The sequence below is a fragment of the Vicugna pacos genome, chromosome 27, assembly GCF_048564905.1.
Source record: "Vicugna pacos chromosome 27, VicPac4, whole genome shotgun sequence".
Taxonomy (NCBI): Eukaryota; Metazoa; Chordata; class Mammalia; order Artiodactyla; family Camelidae; genus Vicugna; species Vicugna pacos.
The window spans coordinates 4,101,883-4,128,403 of record NC_133013.1 but is presented as its reverse complement, the minus strand read 5'-3'; the positions used below and the strand labels follow the sequence as shown (position 1 = coordinate 4,128,403).

Sequence of the window (26,521 nt, the reverse complement as noted above, 5' to 3'; positions counted from 1 at the left end):
ATATTCAAATGAATACGTGTTTCATCTAAAGCATGGTTGAAGAACTTCCTGGTTTCCTGGTCACATTTCGTAACTATGACTCCATAAATACATCGATATTACTTATTAGTATACATTTTCTTTATGGTTTTTTTAATTGAAGGTAGAATTCTGGGATTTAATAGTTGTGCCACCTTAAATAAGCACTTACAGTTTTGAGTTGTTTGTGGTATTCTGTGTTTATGAGATTGGTAAACTGGGCTTGGTATAAAAGCATGTCATAGCTCCCTGCCCTCATAAACTCGCTGGTGGTTAATCATGTAATCACATCAAATTTTAGAAGCCCTGTAATTTTCCCATGTTCATTGGTATGTAAGTGATAAATAACATTGTTTAATTTTAAGATGTACAACATGATGTCAGGTGTGTGTATTGTGAAAAGGTTACCACGATAAGGTTAGTTGACGTGTCCATCACTTTATGGAGTTACCATTTGTTTTGTTTGTTTGTTTTATGAGGGAGAAGTAATTAGATTTATTTATTATATTTGGAGGAAGTACTGGGGATTGAACCCAGTACCCCATGCATGCTAAGCATGCATTCTACCACTTGAGCTATACCCTTCACCCCCATTTTTTTTATGTGGTGAGAATATTTAAAAATCTACTGTCTTAGATGTTAAGTGTATAGTATATTGTTAACTATAGTCACAGTGCTGTACGTTAGATCCTTAGAGCTTATTAATCTTGTAATTGAAAGTTTATACCCTTTAATCAGCATCTCCCCATTTTCCCACACCCTCCCCACCCCACCGGCAACAACCCCCATTCTGTTCTGTATCTGTGAGTTCAGGCTTTTTAGATTCCACGTAAAACTGAAATCAGAAGTCTTCAGTCTTTTGTAAACAAAACTGATGTTTTGTTTCTTCTGGGTCTTTGCTTGTAGAAGTAATTTATGGAATTATGTGAAAATGGTAACACTTGTCTAGAGTTTTCAAAATCTTGTTTCAAAGATGAGAAGAAAAACACAATTGTGTTCATTTCAAATAAATCTTACTGGGGAGGAGGGTGTAGCTCAGTGGTAGAGTGCATGCTTAACATACACAAGGTCCTGGGTTCAATCCCCAGTACCTCCAAAAAAATAAATAAATAAAAACCTTACTCCTCCTAAAAATAAATAAAAATTTAAAAATATCTTTTACTGATTTTGGCAAGTAGTCAGTTCCAAGTTTCTGGTCCATCATGAAATTTTCAGATACATATTACTCAGTTTGTAAATCATTGCCAGATTCTGTTCTGCTCATTCCCTTGGGACTGGTCATACATGTAACAATGCTCAGTATTTGAATTTTCTTAGGTAAAGCAATGCATGTTGTTTTTCTGTCTTGAAATTTTATCAGTCTTATGCAATGCATTTTTGCCCACATAGTTGATGACTCTGAAAGGAAGAGAGAATTTGATCACTGGATTTTCTGAAATGTCAGTGTGGATTCTACCAGTAGTGTTGCCAGGAGGCGGAAAATCGTATTAGCTGCAATTAAGACAAACTACTCAAGGTAAAAGTAAAACCTTGTAAGAAAAAGAAAATATAGTGTATTGCAGAGGCCTTGGCTAGGTTTATGATGACACAGGACCTTGTCTGAACATGCTGATTTCAAAGTTGGAGCTTGAAATGACACTGAAATCCAGTCAATGTGCCTCACTAGACTTTGCAGAGAACATTCTTGACTGAAAATGTTGGCTTGACCTGTGAAAACTGAGTAGTTACAAATGGCAGGTGTAGTAGTACACTTTGCCAGTTCCTCCAGTTTTCTTTGTTTTTTTCCATAGATCGTGTGAGCTAATTCTTCTTTCTTTCTGTTTTACTCTTTCTCTCTATATAAATATGTGTGTGTGTGTGTGTGTGTGCACTCACACACACACTGTTCAACCCCACAACGGAAGCTCTGGCTTGGATCTCAGAAGGCACACACATGGTGAGATGGAAACAAGGACGTGTGTGAAGGGGACTGCCACATCTTGGATCAAACGTTGAGTGACACAGTTGTAGGTGTCTGAGTGATGTCCAGAAAGAATGGGAACGTACTTTATGAAGCACAGTGAGTGTGGTAAGTGTCCTCACACAGACACTGTTGGTGTTTAAGGACAATTTTTTTCCTTAGTTGTCTGCAGTTGATCAGTGGGTATAGAACCTATCACACAGTGATGTTTAAGAAGTACGGCATTACCAGGGGGAGGGTTATAAAAATAGGGCATTGCTGATTTTTTTAATGATATTAGATACTTTACAGTTACTTCTTTTAGTGGAATGTCTGTGATTAGAACTAAGGCTGTTTGATTTCATACTCCTAATACTTTACAGTAGTGAGCTTGGCCCCTACGTAGGAATAGCTATTTCATGTACACCAGGGCTTGTTTTAGGGAAGCTAAATGCCTTATCATGAGGTCTACAGGTATTTATAGGGACACATTTTAGTCATTATTGGTCAAAACTGAAAATAAAAAAGTGTTGTTTGAGTTCATAGGGATGAGAGTACCTCTCTTGTTTAGTTTAGTTATTCCAGTTCTTCTCAATAAATTACCACTTTCTGTATCTTGGAAAGACACAGATAGAAATTTCTAAGTTCTGACCCTCGTAATTCAAGGAAATGAACTTGGCCTTTTGCAGTTGCTGATGCTGGGCCCTAGAGAGGAGCTGATTTACTAAACAATGCATTTAATCATTTTTAATGTCATTATTCTTTGATATTTATATTTACTTTATGATTAATGAATCTTCTGTTATCTGTGATTAGGTCCATGTGCTTTGTTTATAGTAGCTATAATGAGGATTGAGTAGTAATTTAACAAGTAATGTAGAAAAAAATAACTACAAAAGAGGTACTGTGGACAGTTGACTATACCAAGATCTTATCTGTAAACAGTCATCTTAATTTGTTAATTTGTTGAGGGTATGTGTGTATGAATAAATGATGTGGGTGTTGATACTGTGACAGGTGAATAGTTTGTAGTGAAAGGCTGTTGGGATTCAAAATAATTAATTTACATTCTTCTTAAAGTGAGGTAGACAAGTCCCTTTAAAGTTTCTTCCCTTGTCAAGTCCCTGATTCCCTGCCAGAAAGTTTAGTAGATTTATAACCTCACATTGGTTTCCCTAGGTGTCCTGATCCTGGCTTGTAGGGATGGGATATGCTGTGTGAATTGAGAGGAATGAGCTACCTTTTCTACAAACTTAATTAGATTAGAAGCATAGCTGAGTGAGAAAGGGAAAGAATGAGTTTGGGGTCTGTTGAGGTGTAGTGCTGACTGAGGACCATTTCACCTTGGATGTTTGGTGCAACTGAGCGTTGTCGGTTATTACAGGGTGAAAAGATGCAGGCATAGTTACTGGTTCAGCCCCATCCGAATAGTCCTTATTCTTGAAGTGATGCTTCTTTATGGATGACCTCAAGAAAATTCCTTGTAAATATGAATCCCTGGAAGACAATCAGGTTTTGGGGGTTTTGTTTTTGTTTTGAAGGTGGGAGGGTTGGCTTGATGATCAGACTCATTATTTCTTGAACTTGATGACAGCTTTATTCCTGCGAACAGAATCCAAGGTCCAGCCAAGCGAATTTATAATGGAATCAATTTGGTGAGAAGAGTAGTGGAAGGAATTAGTTAGCAGTAGATGGCGAGTGCAGTGGTGGATGAAAGGAAGATACAATAAAAAAGACAGGGTATAAAGTGATTGTAACATGTCCTTGTGTTGCCGAAATGTGAAGGGGGACATGTAAATTGACCACATTGTCTGGACTGTTCCAGTTGTTCATGATCTGAAAGCTGTCCCATTTGAATATTGAAACAGTGCGGGTAGGTTAGGAGTCAGAATTACCATTTACCTGCTACTTTTAACTTCAGTGTGTGGGTCTCAGCCAGGTTTGCCATTGTGAGTTCTTTGCCCTGTCCTGAGACAACAATTTAGGCCATATTGTCTTGAAATTATTGTGACTGGCAGGATGTACTGATCAGCTGTCTGTTCCTGCTGTGGTTATTGGAATGGGTAGAGAGTTATATATTTCTAAGTAACTTAGATAAACTCTCTCAAACTTAGGTACACGTCAGGATCTCCTGGAGTACGAGTCAGTGTTTCTGATTTAGTAGGTCTGTGTCTGAGAAGTTGGCAGAAGCTGCTGGTTTAGGCACCACACATAGAGGATGGTTGGGTTTTGTCGAAAATGAAAATACTCATTTTCTGAAAGTGCTGTTATGAGACTGCTAATGTATATGGGTAGCATGATGAAATACAATGTTACAGAATGTTTACAAATACGGAAATGAGCAGGGAATTTTGAAAAAAGTGGTTATCTTATATAATAGTCATTGCAGAATACTATATTTTTTTCTTGCCAGGTTTTAACAAAGTAGAAGTGAGTGGTAATCATTGGGATCTAATGTGTTGGGGACAGAAGCATGCCTGTAATTCTTTGAGAATATGAATCCATGTATCTTACAAGAACAGATTGCCAATATACATTTAAATTGTGTTTCTCATTTCTCAACACATTTATTTTTGATAATTTTCCTAATAATGAATCAACTATGCAAATTTTCATTAACTTTGGATAAAAATGAACAATAAACAAAAGTTCCCAGGAAATAGTAGATATTTTAAACAAATTTTAAGATTAGATATGATCTTAGTGACTATTGTGTTGATTTCCTAGACATGATAATTTCTACCTATTACTTTCAGGGTATGTTTTATACAGTTTATGTTCTGTTTTAGTCACCGACCTATGCATAACTTGAATAACTTTGCATTTTGGCCTATATGTTTTTTTTAAGCATCCACTTCTGGGTCATTTTAAGTGAGTCATAAACTGGCGATACAAACAGATTTTTGGGTGTTAAGTTTAGGAAATCCTGTTTTCTGGGGAAGTCCATCAAATATGTTACAGCTTGGCAGTAAATAAATACTCTGGCGTATTGGTTATCAAAATCTAGTCCTGTCTAATGATGGTTCTCTAGAGTGTTATAATGGACTATCCACTTTTACTTATGAACTCTGAAAATTAATCACTTCAGTTGGGATTCCTCCAGTTTTGTGAGTACTGAAGAATATAAACATGTAAGTCAAAACAATCACTCCCCATGCTGTAGCAACTGAAGACTGAACCCAGACTTGAAACAAAGAGACTTCTTTCCTGTGACTTGAACTGAATAAAATAAGAAATCAGAGAGTATTTTAAAAAAATGTGACATAATTATTATGAGAGTAAGTTAAAACAAGGATACTGATTTTTCTTATTCTTGTAGGATGTCAGAAGATTCTGGCATTACATTTTTCTGATTATCTTTTGCATACTGTGCAACCTTCTCTAGTGAACTTGACTGGACACTGGCTTCGAATTTTAGGTAGACTGGGTGTTTTCTTGACTGAGTAAATTATGGCACTAAGTGTTGCAAAAGTAACAATAGAAATATTAATACCTCCCCCCAAAATTGCTGAAATCACAATAAAGAAGCTTTTATAGAGCCTTAAGTTACTGAATAATATCTTTATTTGTCTAAGATTATAACGTGGCAGGTTTTGGGGAAAATGGTTGCAAGGATACATGGACTTTCTTTTTTTAATTTTTGTAACATTCTTTAATGATTTATAATCATTTTACAATGTTGTGTCAAATTCCAGTGTAGAGCACAATTTTTCAGTTATACATGAATATATATATATAGAGAGAGAGAGAGAGAGAGAGAGGGAGGGAGGAAGAGGGAGGGAGAGGGAGAGACTTTTATTAGGGGAATGAAATGTTAATGGTTCACCAGATGCCCTGGTGTCACTGTTAACTATTCTCTGTCCAAGGCTCACCATGAAAATTGGCATCTACTAGATGGTTTGATGGATAGGGAGTAATTTTTTGTTACATTGTTAGATTGTTGTCACAGTTACTGGTAGAATCAGTATGTGAATGAATAAAAGGTACAAGAAATTTGCCTTATAGTGTAGGCAAAATTTGGCTTCCAGTTTAACCCTCTGTTTTCTGATTTTTTTGGTAAGAGTTTGAATCAAGACACAAGGAAAGTTACTGTGCCACGCTGTGGGTGCATGGAGTTGGGTGCTACTTAAGGGAGTGAGAGTTCCAAATTTCAATCTGAGGCTTTGGTGGAAAGAGAATGGGTGTCCCTTAAGGTTGTCTGTTCTTACCTGGATGCCTCTACCTGTTTGATTCTAGTTCTCTGGAGAATAAATCTTCCATATTAAAAAAAAAAGTTTATTTGAACTTACTCCAAGAGTGAATCTCGTAGAAATCCAGAGGGCATGGTTATTGAGACACATATGACAGAGGTTACTTGTTTATGGCTAACAGGGTTTTGGGCACATGAAAATGCATCTATGATACTATTTAGGTTGACAAAATATATTGATTATTTTTCTTTTGGGATTTTTTTGTATATACATATTTTATTGAAGTATAGTAAGTTTACAGTGTGTCAATTTCTGGTGTGCAACATAATGCTTCATCATACATGAACATACATACATTTGTTTTCATATTTTTCACCATAAGTTACTACTTGGGTTTTTTTTTAATGTACTATAAACATCTTTCTACAATTCATTGTAAAAGAAATGATTTTGAACAATTGTTTCTAAAATGACAAATGCATGTACAGATAATTCAAAGAAGATAATGGCAAGTAAGCATAAAATCTTTAAAATTAATTCATAAACACCCTTTTTAAATCATTGTATAATAAATATATATTTGACTATCAATTTTCTAGAGATTTGAAACATGATGCCAACTAGAAGGTTAGGAAATGGCTGTCATTCATGAATGGAGCCTAAGAAAGATGGACAAGGGCAAGTATTTCATCCAGAAACAAAATCTGTTTTGCACAATAAGATACTGATCAGACTCCATTAGATGGCTGTGTGCAGCTACCTTTCTAAATGAAACATCTAACCAGTCCCCTTACTTCCAGCTTCAGAGTCTCGAATTCATCTGTCTACCAGAGCAGTCTTTGGGAAAGATGACCAACCAGCATCACGTTCTCCATAAATCTACAGTTGACGTGTTTTTAACGTGTTAGAAATATGCAATAATCAGAGAAGAGGACAAAGATGATACAAACTGTTGATACTCAGAGCATCTTTTGCTGCTGTCAGAATTGGAAATTTAGTCACTGCACTTGTGGATTCATAAATTTCAGACATTTCTTTACCCTTTTGATCTGTAAGAATCTCAAGAAATTTGCACAGCAAGATACAATGTGACACAATGCAGGACAATTTAGGGTAGTTTTGCAAACCTTTTTTTCTATTAACATAGATACACAGATTTTTCTGGAATATCCTGAGCAGTTTTGCTCATGGACTGCCATGGAAGTGTCCACTTCATGCCAGTTTAATGGGTCTTTGGCCAAGGCTCTCATGTAGAGACAATCTTTAGATCTTTTACTCAGAATTCATTCACACCTGGTCCAACAGCATCTCATTCCAGATTTCTCCCCCAAATGGAAGTGTGCGAAGGGTATCTAATGAATTGAAAAATTACTTCAGCTGGATAAAGCTTGAAGTATTGGGCTAGTGTGGACGAGTTCAAGTAAACATGAGCCCAACCGTACAGGAATGTGTGGATAGAAAGGGAAGGAAAACACATCTTGAATTCAGCTAGAAGCTTCATCAGCTACAGAATTACAAACAAAATACAGATTTATACTGGCCTAAACTTCTTGGCTTTCAAATGTTTACATTTCATTGGCAATCTTTGAATTTTGGAGGAAAAACATAATTTCTTTGCTGTGGAATATCAACTGGTCTTCAAAAGATTTACCAGTAAAAGCCCTATATGTATGGTATTTGTATGCATATGTGATAAAACAGATTTTATCCTCCCTTGAACATTTTAAAACAACTCAGAATCTAATCCTATTAACTAATTTACTGGACATATGTAGCTTACACATTTATTTAAATACATAGGAAAATTGTGTTTGGGTAGTGGTACTGAAATGTAAATGTAAAATACTCAGTGAATGATAAATATGCGTGAACTATTCATTGGATGTTAGGCGATGAAGAGAATGAAATTCAACATGTAATAGTTTTATTGTTTTGTATTCTTTGCTTAATGTTTTGGAATCTACCACTCAAGTAAAGAAGCCTAGGTTTATTTTTTAAAAAATACTATTTTTAGATACTGTTAAAGATGAGTGTTGTGATAATAGAGCTGATTTCCTAAAGAAGTTTCTAAAAGTATGTTTGGGAAAGTTGTCTTCTGGGAAAGACTTAGAAAGGAATTCTGAGGACAGAGGAGACATTTTGTAAGCTTTACACAATTCGGTATTGTCTACAAATAGCAGAAAAGAGATGGACACAGAATGTTTAAAACATTGATAAGAAAGGCAAAGAAGGCACTGTTACTGTTTAAATGCATTTTGAGAATACTGTATGAAATAACCAAATATAATTGCTTTGTGACATTAATGTGTTGGCAAATGTTAACAAATCGTTTGCTAAAATATGTAGAAGAGTTATTTTTAATACATGGTTATAGAAAACAATTGAGAATACCTCTGAAAATGATGTACATTTGAAATCATTTGATTGGATTATTGCTGTGGTCTTTTTGAAGGGAGGAGATTGTTCTGTATACAACTGTCATAAGAAATTTTAATTTAGGCTGCTCCAGGTAGATGTAGGTCTTATCCTGTAAATGTTTCTTAATGTTAAAATTTGTATAGTACAAGATTGCCTTATCATGATGGGATTTTTGCACAAGAGACCGACCTCTGAACACTTGCATGTTCAGGGTTGAATGGGCTTTTTTTTTAATTGCTTTGTATATAATAGAAAAACTACTGTGTTACACCATCCTATCAAGCATAGAGATGACTGACATTTTGGGCATTTCAGTTTTCAATTATTAGAATATAATGTTGGTCACTGAGGAGTTTCTGGACCTCTTCGTATTAGGCAAATAAAAGCTGAATTTAGAAGATAGAGAATAGGGAGTTTTGGGGGGTTGTGTGTGTCTATGCATATGCAGAGACAGTTTTTGAACATCCTCCAGGCTTTACTCCACGCTCAGATGTTTGGAATCTACATATGTTTTACACATATTCTAGTGTTAAACAGAGGTAGACATTCTTTTCTTTTTCCAGTGGAACTGTTAAGTTACCTCTCAATATTAACTCATTTCTGGTGGAAATTTTTATACATTCTACTTTCTGTTTAACCTCTAATTTTCTGCATGTATAAACATCCTTGTAAGTACATGCCAACCTAGTAGGATAGTGATATTTTTGTTTGCCAAAGATGTTCCATCTGGCCTTTCAGCGTGTTAATTGGATCATTAGCCTCAATTTTTAGGTTTTGAGAAATGTATTGTGTAGTATCTAAGATAAATATATCGTCATTTTGTGACAGAATTCATCATGGTGGAAACACCACTGGGCTGCCTTTGTTTATGGTTTTCACATGAATTTATGCAAATAGAATGCAGCTCTTTGGGTAACTTAGAGAAATCTCTACACGCGGTAAAATAGCATATGTGAGAAAAGTTTTCATTTGCCAGTGGAATTTAGCTTTTAATGAAACTGATGAATTGTTTTAAAATACTTTTTTCTAGTTGACATAGGCAATTAATACATTTTTATGGGGGGGTGTTAGCAGTGGTATATCAGCCCCGAGTTCTTTAAATAGTGGCTGATCAAAGAAATGTTTTTGTATTATGTGTATATAATAGATACTATTTTTTAAAGCATAGGAACTATTTGTGTGTCTTTTGTACAAACCTATACATAGAGTGAAAAATTTCCCTAATGATTGTCAGATTATCTGTGAGTAAACAATTGGGCAGCTGAAGGGGTGTTTTGTTAGATCATTGTGTATAATAACATAGAATACATAATAGTTTTTGCTTTAGTCTTTTAGTCTTTGGTTTATATGGATTTCTTATGTATGTGTATACATACATGCACATGTGTGTATAAAACTAGTGTTCATTAAAAGTCAGAGTAGAAATATTTTTTGGCTCAGTTATCACTTGGCTTTAGTCTGTGTTCTTTGGTTGTGTGAGGGCAGATGATATATAGGAAGTTTTGGTTTATAAACTTAGGTTGATGGAGGATACTGTGAGGCTGCTAGATATGTGGTAGACAAATACTAGTTTTTATATGATTTGCTGATTAGGCAATATATTTTGTGAGTACCAAACTGAGACAATGATGAAAACACTGTTTTGGTAAATTGAGTTTCTAAAACACGGCTATTTGGGATGTGGTTGGTTGCTGGGGATTATACCACTACTTTGTTTTCTATGTGGAAGATAAATGTTACTAATAGAGTCTTTTTGGGTATGTGATTTCTGTCAGTAATGTTGGAAATATCTTTTCATTGAAATGTTAAAGTTAACAGTTGTTTGATCAGATACAGCAGAGTCAGCTTGTTCATGAATTAGGCTTGATTTTTGAGGCCTTTTATCCATTTTTATGTTCTTGAGGTTTTTAATTAGACATTCTTTGTTAAAGTGTAGAAATCACTGCCATTCATATTTTTAAATAGTAAACTTGTATGATTTTTCTTATTCTAGTCTAATTTTGAGTTTTAAAATGTCAGGACAGAGCAAGGACACATTTGACTGTCTGTATAGCAGATAAGCTCTTTTATAACAACTTCTTAGGTATTTATGACTAAACACCTTTGCCATGCATGCATGCTCACACACACACACACACACACACACACACCAGAATTAATAATACTTATATTATTAACAAATAGAAGTGTTACATGACCTCCATGTGTTTTCACCTAGTGTGTATGGAGTGGTAATATTTAGTTGTGCATGTGATCAGATTTTTGTTTTTATACTATATAACTGTAGATGTACAGAAATTTCTGTCATAGTTTTGAACATAAGTTTACTTAAGATTAATAGCATGTAAACTTTTTTACGCTTGTAGAAATGAAATGGTACACTAAGACTCACTATTGTTGAGGGTGATTTTAGACTGCTGTGCATACAGTTACATTATAAACACATTATTTCTCAGTATAGACATTTCTGATATACATAGAATTTTACTTCTATTTTGGGGACATGGGTATAACTTATTTTTCCACATGTGCTGAGGTTCATGATGCAATTCATTTTTCTAAACATTTTATGATATCTCTACACATTTCTGTGTTCACTTGTTACATGGCAATAACCAAGAAACTCCTGCAAATAATGAGTAAGAGAAATACTTAGTTTTAAACATCTAGTATTTCTAGATATATTGAGAGTCTCAAAAAGTATAATTTTGTAAATATTTTATTGTAAATGTGTTAGTACCATTGTCTTTTAAAATTAACATGGCAATGAAATTCATTGATAGGCTCTTGGAGCTATGAAAATTTATCATATATTGGTTTGGTTTTTAAGAGGAAACATTTACAAGATTATACATTTACTTTGTTAACATATAGAAGACTTTGCCATTATATTAAGTGTATATATCTAAAAAGCTTACACCATGTAATTCATTTGGTGTTTCTGGGTGTACCAAGAGTCCCGATATGTTTCTTTTATATTGTTATTTTAATTAAGACTTTTTTTGAGAGCAGTTTCAGGTTCACAGCAAAGTTGAGGGGAAGGTACAGAGATTTCCCATATATCCCCCGCCCCAACACATACATGATCCACCCCTATTATCAGCATCCCTCATCAGAGTGTACATTTGTTACAATTGATGACCTGTGTTGACTTACCACATCATAAGTCACCCAGTGTCCATAGTTGACACTATGGTTAAATGTTGTAACTGTTGGTTATTCATCCCTCCTCTTATATTTCTTTCTTTTTTTTAAACATTCAAGTTAAATGATTTTGTTAAAGAGATTTACACTACCTCTTGGAACTACACACAGTTCTGTATGTGTTCCCTTCGTTGCATGACAATATTCAAGACAACTTTGTAAATAGGCAGAGACAAGCTTTTAAAATAACATCTAGTCTTTCTAGATGCATAGAGTCTCACAAAGTATAATTTTGTAAATAACTCATTGTAAAATTTCATGGTTTCTTTGTTTTCTTAAAATGTTAGCAATGAAATTCATATAGATGTAGATTCCTTGAGTTAAACATAATTGGGATCCTGATTATTGAGTTGCTACTGGAAAGCAAAAGATAAAAGGTATTTTTTTCACTTTTGCATTCTCCTCTAAAATAAAATTTTACATTTTAATCATTGTTTAGTGCTTGGATAATTATACATTAAAAAAACTAGAAGTCATAATTTGTAGTTGTATTGCTGATAGGGCATTATATATTTAAATCATAAGAAATGCATTCTGTAAGACTGTATTCTCTCTTTGAATTACATATTTGTGTATTTAGTTGGACTGCATGGCAATATTCAAGACAACTTTGTAAATAACAGTAAATACATCATTTAAAGTCTAGTTTTTCTAGATGCATGGGATTTCATGAAGTATAAATTTGTAAATCTCATTGTAAAATATCTTAAATGGGCTTCTAGGAATGTTTTGGTAGTGAAATAGGTAATTAATAGTTGGCTTTTTTTAGGGCTTTGTGACATTTTGTTGTTTATTCTCAGTGGGTTTTGGGGATGAAGTGTACACATTGTTGCCATATCTTCAGATCATTAGATCTCATGTGTAAGAAAAGATTAGATTGTATACTTTTAACAGAGGAAAATGCTCCCGGGATTTATTTTTATCTCTAGGAAGAAGAAGGGAAAAGATACAAGAAGGGAGTTGTCACTTTGAATCATAGATATATTCATAGTTATGTAACATGGCTAAAGTAATTATTACTCTGCTATCTATATGAACCTATTTGCAGATGTATGTATTCATTTACATGCATACTATAAACATATACACACATACATATGTGAAATTAGTCTTAGAGGTATAGATAGGATGCTCTTTCTCATTTATTAGCTTATTGCTTGACCTTCTATTTTTGATTTTGAAAATTATGGAAATAATATTTCGATTGTAAGCCTAAACATACAGAAGCCTGCTTCATGTTCTAAGTGAATGTTAATTCTTATATAAAGTGATTAAGCAGCTCCATGTCTTGTGTTTTTATGTTTCCACATATATATATATATATGATAACAAATTTCTGTGCTTATGAATACTTTTCTGAGAGATTTTTAAAACTTTCTGGTGAATAGTTAATTTCTATGATATAATCAGAAACAAATGCCAGAATTATATTTCAGCTGCCTATGGTATAAACTACAAAAATTTCTTAGGATCCTATCCAGCATCGATTGAAGTATAAATCAGTTTATCTTTTTGAACAGCAGTGGGGTCATGACAATCAAATTGTGTGTGTAAAACTTTTAAAATGAGGTAGCTTGCTGATGAGATTTTATCTGTTCCTGTTTTTAGATTCATAAAAAAGTATGTTATAGATTGAGTTTAACAAATAACTTGAATGTATGAAATGCATATCAGTAAAAAGAAAGATTGTAATGATAGCTTATTCATCATATGAATATTCAAATGCTGAAAAAGTATTATGTATGGTATTTAAAGATGTTTTAAGTTGATTTTTAAAATTATGTCATTTTTGAAGAAATATCTCATTTTGAATGAATAACTCATGTTTACAGAGGTGTGTCCACATGCCTCTTGTTTTTCTAACTGAAATATTAATGGTTACTGTTTCTGGGGGAAGAGATGATACTGAGATGATAATAGAGTTAAGTAATGCTTACTCACCAGTGTTATAGTAGTGATAATGATGATTGTTTTAGCATTCTTCTTGAAATTTTATACATGTGTAAGTTAAGTACTGAAACATACTGTTTAAATATTTTATTTGTATATTGCTAGATGACAATCTAAAATGAATGTATCAATTATTGAATAGGAAGTTGTCTGGAAAAACATGGCAGAGTTTTAATATTACTGTACAAATGAGAGGTGAAGAGAGGGTACTGCTGCTACTTTCTGCCTTTGGAATTTTGGAGATTTCAAAAGCAGCATATAAACTACAGAGGGAATTTAAAAGATACCACCAATTTGTGCCTGTCTGCATCCCCTGCCTGTCAGCATCTTGGGAGTGTTGGGATGCTGTATCCAGCTTTATTCCCAGTGGCTGTTGTGGATAGTTTTTGAGTGACTCTGAAGAGCATATGATTGAGAGACGAGTGCAGCAGAGAGGTTGCACATTGAAACAGTACTGGATTGCCCAGTGAAAGAAGAAGGGCGAACATGGGATTTGAGGTAGGTGTTAAACACTTCTGTTTGGGTTGGCAAACAGATGAATGATGAGGTGTTGCTGACATTGTCCATAAAGTGTACTTTTATAAGGCAGTGCCATCTTTGTGGTTACTGCCTTCAAGTTGTTGGAGAGGATAGGTTGGGAGTTACTCTTAATTAATGGACAGAGTTGGGGAATGGATTGTTTTCTTATATAGTTGAGTCTGAAGGATTTCAAATAGATTATGAGTTTTTAGATTATTCAGAATTAGCATGAGAAATGTTTCAGTATTCTCAACATTAATGTTAAATGGGCTCTGAAAAAGGTGAAAAGGTTTTTTAAAAAGTCATCTCTTTGGGCAGTTAATATTTGCTTGTTTAATTACTTCCATTCACTATTCCTGACTGTTGCTGAAGTCACCCTAATCGCTATCTGCTGGTGTCTCATTTATATCTAAATCTGGTCTATGTTTTTATACTTAACTTCTCAGGTGAACATGGAAGACATACTTGTAGATAATCTGAGGATACCTGAGATTATCAGAGACATTCTTCTTCCTATGGAGTTCCTTAAATTACAAGTCTCAACTGTAAACCACAGGTGTGAAGATTCTTGATCAAGAAGTGCTGTTTCAGGAGAAGGTTTTTGCTAGACTCAGAAAATAGCACTGGTACGTAGCTTTTCTAGGGCCTGAAGAATGTTGGTGATTATTTGTATCTTCCTTCAGTTAATTTACTTATTTATGACCAAAACATGACAATATAACTAATATTATAAAGGAAATGATTAGCTGTTTAATTATTGGAAATTAGGAAATAGACCAGCTATTTTTGTTGTTTTTAAATACTTTTTTCTAGTTGGCACAGGCAATTTATACGTTTTTATGGAGGATGTTAGTGGTATATGAGACCAGAGTTTATTAAATTTTTGCACATACAGTTTTGTGATATGATAAAGGGAGAAGTTCATGGAAACTTATAAAAGGTGTGATACTGAAAAATCGTAGTAGGAGTAAAGCCACTTCGAAGCTGAGAGTTGAATCAATGACAGGATTGATAGTGAGGGGTTGTTTCTAAGCCTTACCTGCAATTTGTAATCAAGTTCAACATGAGCTCCACTTACATGCTGCTTCAGCTCTTTGTCAGAATGCCGTTTATTTTACTGTATAATGTTTCTTCTTTCTCCCTGTCAGGAGATGACAGTTCCAAGAGGAAATACTTTTTGCCATCTTTGTTTTTAATCCCAGGAATCTCAGCAGCAGGATTCCTCATTCCAGGTGTTCTTCACGCCCATCTGGTCCCAGGAGAACCCCTTGGCGATAATGATTCTAAGGACAGTTTGAGTGCTCATTTGATTCAGGGAAGGGGCACTTTGGTTAGGCAGGAATTGATCCTGTGCTTTTTTCTTAAGCTTGTTGGGTGTTTGGTGGCACCTAGTAGGTCTTGTTCAGGATACATATCTCTGAGTTCCAAATTTTCCTAAAACTCAGTAACGTATAAAGCATTAATGTGTAGTTTCCATGCATTCTGTGGGTAAAGATTTCTGGCAGTGCCAGAACGTCTGTGGGGTCAACTGGGAAGACACAGTCCAATGGAGTGATTCAAGGCTGTGTTCTGGATACCTCCTCACTCATAGATGACTTGGAAGGTTGAGTTTAGAGTGCCTTCTCGCAGCCTGGTTCCCACATGACTCATAAAGACAAGTGGTAGAAGAGAGCCTTGTCAAACTGGCATGGCCTTTCCCATCTAGTTTCAGAAGTCATGTGGCATCATTTCTGCCATATTCTGTTGGCTGGCAGTGTCATGGCCAACCCAGAATCCATCTCATGGTGGGATAGTGCCAGGGTGACTATAGACCCAGACTGCAAGAAAGACCAGATGAAGGAAGGTGCAGTAATTAAGAACTTCAGATGTGGAAGTTAAGAAAGTGTTTTGTTTTGTTTCTTTGGTGGCAGAGTGTGGGGCAGTTTCTTTCACAATGTTTCCATTACTAAATTGATTTTCAGTATTCTACTTCTCATGCTCTTAATCTTTTGCAGATAGTTCTCAGCAAACACGTTACTCATCACCTGGCATAGAATAAAGTCCTACTGAATTGTTTTTGTGACTTTGGAAGTAAATTAGGCAATAGATTAGAAGTTCAGAGAAAGGAAAAATTGCATGGTTCTTGGGATTAAGTCAGTTTGGGAAATGCAAAAGAGAAAAAGCCCAGGTGTAACGTGCTGATTCTGAAATGTACAGTCTTAGAACTACTTAGGCCATGGAACTGTGAAAAGAATGAGAGAGAATAGTTGTTGATGAGACAATAATGTTATCATAAATAGTGAACCCCCTCTCTTAACTCACGAAAAGTTTTTCCTTCATTTCCCGTTACAACCCTCTGGAAGGTTAATTCATGGCATGTGCTGCCAGGAGTGAATGCTAACAAATTCCTTAAACATTCTTTCTCAGAGAACCTCCTCTCTCAGAGGCACCTGCTTACCTGATACCCATGGAATAACCTTGAAAGTCAAGGTATTAATCAGAATGTGTTTCTTTTTTCCTTAGGAACCATTTTAGCTAAATAGAAGATTAATGGTTTGGGGGGAGGTGCCTACCTAGCAGTTAAGTCTTTTTCCTAAGTTCCATCATAGCCTCTGTGTCTTTAGTACAGTTAGTGTTTTTCTTGTCAGATGAACTGAGCTCTTTGTTATTTTCATTGCAGTGTGAGGCATTGTTATGTTTCTTGTACAGGTGTATTACATAGATTGCATAGTAACTTACATGAATGAGAGGGTGATACAGAGGTACAAGAAACCACATAGTTGAACACAAGGAGAAAGTTGGAAGGATCAGTCCTTTAGCAAAACATGAGAGGAAAGATTACCAATATCTTGCTTTCTTGTTTGAAAATTTCAGAAGAAATTTCAATCCGCCTGTTACTTCTTCACAATAGAAAAGCTGTTGCATTTCATTTTACATAAAAGTTTTGTTAGCTCCTGCTAATGAGCTCATGACCTGCCTGTCTGACCTTTTCCCATTTCCCCCCAGTGTATCCTTTCAGGTGTTGGCTGAATAGGAAACTGATGTCATTGCTTCTGCCACCATCTTCATCAAAACCAAAAGACGGTCTTCATAATGTCTGGAGGCTCCTCATTGATGTGTTGCCATGGACACTCAATGTAGATCAGAAAGAGTGGACTGAGAAGGTTCAAGTTTGAGAGTGACCTAAAGGGTTTTATTGGAGAGAAATGTAACCAGGCATGTTGACTGTTTTCATTGTTGCTGTTGGACTAAACCTCGAGCTTGAATGGTGGAGGCATTAATCAACAGAGAAGCCAAGGATGGTGTAATTGCAAGGCTTGCCTCATTTCAGTGCTCCCATAAGTGTTAAGTGCATATATTTAAAGTTTTAACTTACAGGGAAATTTAAAATTGATTGCTAAAAAGTCATCTTTTTCAAGATTTCAGGGATTGTGGAAATTTCTGAAGTATAATGTTTTTACTTAAAAGACTTTTTCCCTCCTAATTCTACCTGCCCCTCCCCCTGATGTTATCTTCTATTAACAGAGTTTTTGTGCACATCCTTTTGGGTCTGTTGGTAAACAAATTAATATGCAAGTGTTTTTTGGGGGGGTCCCTACATTAGCTGCAAATTTTCTATGCAGTAAACATGGTTTATATATAAATTGTTGTAATTTGTCTGACTACCATTTGTTGAAATAATTCCAGTTAATTGGACCTGCCAGGAGTAAGGGTGTTGAAAAGTTATGTTTTGAGTCCAAACTGTAGGTTTCCCTCTAATTATATAGATGAGTCCTCATCAGTCTTTAGGGATGAGAAACTGTTCCCTAAAACTGAACAATTAATATATTTTTCATCTTTGGCAGTATGATAATGCAAAGAAATTGCTTTTGTTATTAGTCAGCTCAGTCATCTTCATATGTGCTTAATCCTTACTAGTCACTTGCGTTACTTCATTTTCCTTTTTTTTTTATTCATTTTGCTTGGAATATTGATGTCTTTGTTACTGGCTTGTAAGAACTCATTTATGACTAAGGATGTTAACCATTTGTCATGTGTTGTAAATGAAATACCATGTTTTTTACCATCAGTTTACAATAGTGTTTTATATTTTGGTTGTTTATTGAAATATAATCATGTTGCGTTGTCCCTTTTGATTTAGTGTTTTTCTTTAAAAGTGGTTGCATTAGTATTGTAATTCTTTGTATTTTCTTTTTTTATCAAGTATTTTGTCATTTTATTTGTCTTTCCATTAATCATGACTGATTTTAAAGCATCACATATCCAAGTCATTTCACCTTAAGCAGTTACAACTTTTCTTCATTTCTTCCATAACCATGTAGAATTTCTGACATATAACTGACTACATTTCTATTTGTTTGCCTTACCTTCTGTTGATACTTTGAAATAACTGAGTTTTAGTCTTACTTATTCCATTGAGTTCTATCTCATTTCTCTTCTTTTTCAGAATATTCCCTGTCTATACTCGCATTTTTTTCTCTCAATTGATGCTTAAAATTACTTTGCAAGTTGGAAAAATAATTCAGTTTTAATTTCATTTGCATCAATTTTAATAGATTAATTAGGAGAGAATAGATCTCTTTAAAATTGAGTCTTCCTGTCCAACAGAAAGGTATGTCTTTCTATTTTTTTATGAAATTGTTATGTTGGGATACTGCTAGTTAAGTTTCTTTTTGATTCATTCCCAAACATTTCATAGTTTTGTTAATGTAGTGATGGGAATTGTACACCTTGTTTATTTTCTTGTTGATATATGAAAGTCTTTTTTTGTGTACTTTTTAAATGCAATTTCACTGAAATTCCAAAATTAATGGTTTTCTATTTCCATAATTTATAAGTGCTTATGAGTCATTTTAGGAAATTTTTTCTTCCTTTTGTTGAGAATTTTTTATCAAATTTTGTGAGAATTTTAATAAAATGTCTTTTGTATATTACAGTTAATTATACTTGTCATTATAATTATTGATTAGGCTAAAAATGGATTTTTTTCTAAAAATGAATACTTTTGCACCCAGTGAGTAAAGTAAATTTTCTTCATTTTTCTATTATTATCTCCCCTGTTATAGTCATTATAATTTTATTTGCAACTTCTGAAATGATATTCCTAAGCAAGCAACTTTATTTTGTTCTATTTTTGTCAAGATTGAAACTGTTTTGAGTATTTTTAATGCAGACTGTAAACAGTTAAGTATTGGAATTATTTATTTCTTAATATTATTTTGATATAACTTCTGGCCTACAAAAATGTTGCAAAGAAGTACATAGTTTTTGTTGCTGTTCGTTTGGATTTTTAAATGCTGTTTGCCAGCTTCTTAAATTAACATCTTTCATATGCAGGATACAGTTACCAAAACCAGGAAATTACCATTGATACACTAGTAGCTGTTTCTTTTATATATCTAGTGACATAAAGTGGGATCCAACATTGCATATAGCTGTCAATATCTCCTTAATCTCCTGTTTGGGACAATTGCCCAGCTTTCTTTGATTTTCATGATTTTGACACTTAAAAAAAGCTACAAACTCTCTAACCATTCTTGTCTCCCAGTATGGGCTTGTCTTTTTTTTTTTTTTTTTTTTGAGTTTGGGGTTATATATTTTTTGGCAAGAACACTATAGAAATGATGTAGTTCTCAGTTCATCATTAGGAGTCACATAGTGTTGATAGTCTTATGACTAGTGATGGTACTTTGGTTACTTACTGTTGTAATTAATAATACGTATCTTTTGGGGGTGATACTGCAAATACTGTTTCTTATCATACTTCCGTATACTATTTTCGCATATATTGAGGTTTCTTGCCAAATCGTGATTTTTTTTTAAATTTTCAATCTCCCATTTTATTAATTGGGGTTGTCCCTTATCTCCCATTCAGTTTTTCAATTATTCATTTAAATGTAGACTTATGGATATTTTCTTTTGGTTAAAATTCATTGCTCTTTTTTTTCTCGTAAGTTACCACCCATTGGGCCATTCAGGTCTCTTAAATTGGCCTCTGTGACCCTATCCTTTCTCGAGCACCTAACTTTCTGGTAACATAACAGTATCCAGGTTCATTTCATTCTTTCTTCGCTCCAGTTATGAAACCAGCCATTTCTCCTAGGATCCCTGGTTTCTTTTGGGAAATAGTATTTGGAAAGCAAGATAAGTATCAGAACTTTATTTTCCTTTTAATGGCTGAATAATATTTCATTTTGTGTATATGCCACATTTTATCTGTTGATGAACACTTAGAGGTTGCCACTTTTTTAGTTTGAATAGTATGACTATGGCTATCCACACTGAACAATTACACTGAATATTGGTGTACAGATGTCTGACGTGTTTTCATATCCTTTGGGTGTATATCTAGCAGTAAAATTGCTAGGAGTCATGGTAATTCCATTTTTAACTTTTTGAGCAACTGTTGAATTTTCATTATGGAAAGTTTCATAGACACAGATTAGAACATAGTAATGAACTTACATATATGTAGCAACTAGAAGAGCTTGTCAGTATTTTGCCATTATTTTGAAAATTAGGAATACCATATTTTAATCCTGAATTTGCATATGTACAGATCACATTTTAAGTAACTATATCTTATCCCTATGATTATTATTAACTAAAAATCCCTTAATATATTTTAAAATAAATTATTTTATAAATTTGTTGGTTGTTCCAAAGATATCCATGATAGTTTGAAGAAATCTGAATCCTACCTGGGACCATGCATTTTTATCAAGGCCATTTTTATCTTAGTTTTGGCTGTTTGTGTTAATTTATTATCAGTCTTCTCTTTTAATTTACTTTAATATAGAACATTTCCCTTGCTTTTATATATATATGTGTGTTAAATATTTTAAAAATATTTGATATTTTGTAATTCCATTTAAATTTTCATGTTACATTCTTATCTTACCCACTATTTCTACTGGGTTGAATGCATTTTGGTGAGCTAGTGGGTTTAATTTATTTCTGCTTTGAAATTTTCTCTACTTCTGTCTGTCTGTTTCTATCTCGTGTGTGTGTGTGTGTGTGTGTGTATACACATACATATATATACACACATATAAAGACTATATAAATACCTTTGTAATCTATATACAAATGCATATATGTTTATATAGACCAAGGAGAAGTACAGGTTATATTTGTTAATGTGTTGGGGGGGTGCTTGGAAAGATGCATATTCTCCAGTGTGCAGAGGTCTATAAGTAATTGTTAACTACTTTTCACTATAAGATTGTTAGAGATCTGTATCTATTATTCTATTAGAGACCACTTTAGTCTTACTAAATTGACTTGCTGTCGATGTCCTGACCTTGATTTTGTTTCATTTCATGTAGAATGTTTGACCATGCTTTAAGTTTTCCATGAGATTTTGTCCCATGGGATTTCTTAAAAATATGTTCCAAATAGAACCAGATAATGCATCTTCCGTTTTCCATCTTCTCATTCAAGAAGTAACTAAAATCTAGTGGGGTTTTTTTATATAATTTCCTTTGATTGTATTTTGTTACCTCAAGATTTGGGGACACCAATCTTTTTAATCTGAAACATAGAAAATGTGGTAATTCCTTACATTACAGTGGGATACCTAGTTCCACCTATGAAATATGTCTTGATAAAAATGCTTAGTCAAACTTTTAATGTGTTTTTAAAATAGTTGTAATGTTCAACTCAGCAATTGAATATTTGTGCATTCAGTGTTTAATTTTGGCATCAGCTTTTGACCTAAAGAAGTCAGTGGCCTCTATCCATTATTTCATTCATAGTTGCACATTTGTTCTAAACAAGAGCAAAATTACTTTAATTGATAAGGAGTTTCTTAATTTAAATAAGAACTTTCTTCTTCAACTATGTTAAATTCTTCATTCAAAAGAAAACATGGGATGAATGTTTGATTCTTTCCCTTTAATTATCAGTTATAGAAAAATGAGTTTAATGTCCTATCAGTTTCCAAAGATTATTAGTATAACTCAATGTACTAGTCTAAAGACGGAAAGAACTTAAAAGAAATGAGTATTTAACAGGTGTATTGCTAGTATAATAATGCTGGTATTGCAGTTGGGAAACCCAATGTCATAACAGCTATAGGATAATTCTGACTATTCAAATGCGTATTCAGTTTACACAAGTCACCTGTGTAGCTTGTAGCTAGAATGTTTTTTTCATCCTTAAATTCATTTTCATTCTATTTGTGTGTATACAAAATAATGTTTGGTTTTTATTTACCTTTTAAATACATTTTATATACCTTTTCATGTTTCCTTTCTTTCCCTTTTACAAAATGTTTCCATTTGTTACCTTTATTTTCACTATCTTGTTTTTGGAAAGATGCATATTTTTTATGCAACATAGCTTATATACTTTAAAAAGTTGACATTTAGCTTTCAAACAATTTATGACTGTGTTACTTTTGACATTTTTGTTGGAAGTTTGGAGATAATATGTTATTCCTATTTAAGGGATAAGGAGGTGATTTTGCCTCAGATGTCTTCATGGGTGAAAAATAATTGTTTTTGTTATGCTAATGAGGTTTTAAAGTTGCTTTTACTTCTGACTAATATAGATGGATAAATTACATGCAAGAATTCAAGGACTGGTGGATGAATGCATAGAATGGAGACCTGGATCGATGGTTTAAAACTTAGTTGAAGGAGTGGATAGATAAAAGGGTGCAAATGATATTTTCTACATAATAATTTAAGCTTATGTGATTGTAAGAATTAGTGATTAAAAGTGCAAGATCAGATATTTGGAAAGAAGATTTGGAGAGATGGATGCAAGGATTTATTGCTTTACGGAATTCAGGGCACAATAATGGATGCATGAATGCAAAATTTCCTGAATGTTAAGACCTGATGGAAGCAAATATATATGAGCAAATGGCAAGAAGCTGTAATCAGTTAATGTTTTAGGAAAAAAACTGGTTGTGCATATGGATTGATGGGTTCAACATTGAGTGAAGGTGTAGTTAGCTGGATACCTAATGTTAGAATTTGAGTGGAGTCCAGAATGCAACATTGGATATGTGGATCATGTACAGATATATGGGTATTTAGATTGACAGATGCAGGTGTGACTGGCTAGGATCATGGATGAATGTAGGGATCGATGCATAGATGGTTGGATTGCGTGAGTGGATAACAGCCTCACTGATGGTTTCAGGGTGGCTTGCTAAATGGTTTGATGCATGGATAGACTAATTCAAGAAGGGATGGTAGAAAAATTTCATCACTGGGAGGATAGACTGATACAATATTAAAATCACATGTAAAGTTGAATGAATAGATGGGTGATTATTGAGGAATACAGGCTAATTTGTTATTAATAAAATTAAAAAAGTTTAGTGATAGATTCAAAGTGTTGTGATAATAGAAAAAAAAAGCAAAAGAAACCAAAATCCAACTGTAGTGAGTTCACAAAAATATTTTCCCCTAATTATTTTTTATGGGAAGTTGAGTATAGAGCCAACTTTACCTGCTATAGTTTATGTTGGTCGTGGTATATATCACAGTTTTGCCATCTTTCCCACTATTTTAACTAAGGTGTTACCAACTTAAGTGAGACCTTTTAAATGTGTCACCACTTGACATTTATGTAATCAGTCCAAATTCTTGTACTTATTTATCATTTCTGTGGACTGTATTCAAAAGTGCTAGTAAGAATCAGTAACACTGTTGCACTCTGTTCATTTTTGATGAGTTTAATATGAAATCCAATTTGTATTTTAAAATAAAAAAACATGAGCACCATAAAACGTGTAAGATTGTCAAATTGTGGAGTGACTCCCAGTAGAGACAAGGGGGGAAGTCAGGGAGGTGAGAAAAAGTGAAAGGGATATAAAAAGACATCAGAAAGCAAAGCCATTAGAAAGTAGAATTTGCTGCAGATGATACAGGTGTTAATAACAACAAGAGGGTGAATTTTATTCTTATGTGTTATTTGGGGGTATTACTAACATTTTCGTATCAGTGAGTAGGTGAGGTGGGCAGACAGGAGGCGTTAAGAAATATTCCAATATTAGTGCGATGGAAGGAGTTTCTTAGTACCCTTTCAGTGATGTGTGAATGAAGGATCCTTCAAATAGTCCAAGTGTTTCTTTTTTTCTTTTTTCATTTCCTTCTTATCTTTGTTTCATAAACAAAGGACCAAAGAGATTTGGGCTGTGGTTATAGCATGAAGGCCTACATTCTTATTTTTAAGATACCATTTTGGTTATATTGATGATGGATTAGAGTTTTGTCTGAATTACTTACACTACATTTATTTTTCATTGAATCTCTTATGTGGCCTGTGTGGTTATTTTGAGGTTATAGTTTAACCCAGGATTTTAGAATTGTCTCTTTTTAGTGTATATATTTAAAAAAAAACGCTTAATGAAGTCATGAGTTGAAATACAAATAATTTTCTTCCAGTTAGAACCATCAGAAGTTGCACAAGCAGGGAGACTAGATATGCAGATACTGTGATAATTGGTTGTGATTTTGGAAAGTATTCTATTATTTGCTTGTACCTTTGTCTTTTTTATTTTAACCCTTAACTTGTATATAAGTTAGCACTAAGAAGTTACATAGGAAATAGTGTTTTCAAAGAAGGCATACATGGTTAAATGGCATGAAAGTAATTTAGAATAGAAGATGGATACTGAAATCCCAGTAAATGGGCAAGGAAGGAAAATTAAGGTTTTGTCGTTTTCATGCATACTCCAGATTTTGTAGCCTGGAGGTACTTAACACCAGGAACGTGGGAGTTGTCTTCCATGTATTAGCAGTAAAATCCTGACTTGAAGATGATACCCATCTGTCACGAGACATGGCTATGTGATAACCTGTCGTTTATTTTCATTTGCAATTTCTTCCTCTGTACTCTCCCAGGTGGTGAACGTGCGGACAAGAGGATGGTAGATAACCTTCTGCAGTGGTTCCATGCACAGCATCACCCAGATGCTGTCATTATTTCCCCCTTATGGAAGCTTATTGCATCTTTGTGTCCCAAAGGGCACAACTTTTATATACGTCTCCTCAGGAGTAGAAGTGACGTGCTTTTGACAAGTAACTGCCTGGAATGTTTAGTAGTTCCCTGTGCTCCAAATACATCTTGTGTGTGTGTGTGTTTTTTTCTTTATTGTTGTATTTGCCTCATTTCATGTTTTACTTTACAAATGTGAGTGATATTTGTGTGTGATAACTGTAATTAATGCAACCACATGGACTCCTTGGTTATACCCCAGTTAACAGTGAGGCTCCCACATGAGCCCAGCGCCTGCCTTATGCTGGTTTGGGTACGATTTGTAAGACACTGTATTCCTTATTTGAATCATGAGGCCACAGTGTTAAGAGTGGTCCCAAACAAGGTTCTCTTAAAACAAACATTTGTGTTACATGCAGCAGACCATGTGTAGTTTCCCTCTATTGAAACGACTGGGTCTCATTCTAGAACAGGATCTGAGTCTGACTGTAGTCGACCTCTTCCCCTTTCATGAATATAAGGCCTGGATGCCGTCACAACTCTGGTTGTATAAAGGAAAGCCTGACCCTCTCATTGACACATTGAGCCATGGTAATGCAATCACGTAGGAAATGTGGTTCCGTGATTTTCTTGGCATCACTGGCATTTTCTTCTTCAGGATTTGAGTAAAAAACACAAGATGTCAAAGAGGTTTTACTTTAACCCATGTTACCCTGGTTTTCATTTCTGTGTAACCTAAGTAGGTTTAATATAGATGGCTGTGTTTATTGGGCGTTTTAATAGTCATGAGGCAACTACTGACTGCCTTGTACCACAGCCTGTCTCACTAGGCAGGCTTGACACCTAGTGCATCGCAGTGGGGCCACCAGAATGAATGGGTTATTAAACAATTTAAAGCAAACTGTAGTTACTCATCATTCATTTTCCATTCCTATTTTCTAGGGGTGACGAGTTAATAATTTGTGGTATAGTGGTCAATAATTTGTCTAAGCTTGTTTTATGTGGAATTTACTTTACAAATACGTCATCATTATGGTGTTTTGTTTTGAAACTTTATTTTTTCTTTTATTATAGGCATATTTCCAAGCCAATACATATAGCTTACTTACAGACTACCCATTGGATGTAAAGTACATATCATAATGGGTTTATCCATTTCTGTATTTGGGAAATGCAGGTTAACTATTTCTGTTGCTGTGTGTAATACTGTAATGTATGTAATTTAATATATATATATAAATATAACTGGGCTCCTAATTATATGATAGATTTCTAGATGTGGCATTGCTGAATCATCAATTCTGTATACTTTGATTTCAGTGGGTATTGTGAAATTGCTCTTGACATG

At 34.2% G+C, this 26,521-nt stretch overlaps 1 long non-coding RNA gene and 2 other non-coding genes across 4 annotated transcripts; all 3 read left to right on the top strand.

The window, feature by feature from the left end:
• The first annotated feature begins 1,570 nt into the window (after nt 1–1,570).
• Nucleotides 1,571–26,160, top strand: LOC107034437 (uncharacterized). Of its 2 annotated transcripts, XR_012064703.1 has the most exons (5): nt 1,571–2,086; nt 6,948–14,217; nt 14,685–14,864; nt 17,224–18,829; nt 25,080–26,160. It is a non-coding gene; the product is annotated as an uncharacterized lncRNA (long non-coding RNA). The 2 variants fall into 2 exon arrangements; XR_012064704.1 differs by lacking the exon at nt 25,080–26,160 and having other exon boundaries at nt 1,579–2,086; nt 13,862–14,217; nt 17,224–18,345.
• LOC116277622 (small nucleolar RNA SNORD107) lies at nt 1,593–1,664 on the top strand. The gene has a single exon (XR_004187102.1). It is a non-coding gene; the product is annotated as a small nucleolar RNA SNORD107 (small nucleolar RNA).
• Nucleotides 3,511–3,580, top strand: LOC116277627 (small nucleolar RNA SNORD108). The gene has a single exon (XR_004187107.1). It is a non-coding gene; the product is annotated as a small nucleolar RNA SNORD108 (small nucleolar RNA).
• Nucleotides 26,161–26,521: the final 361 nt, after the last annotated feature.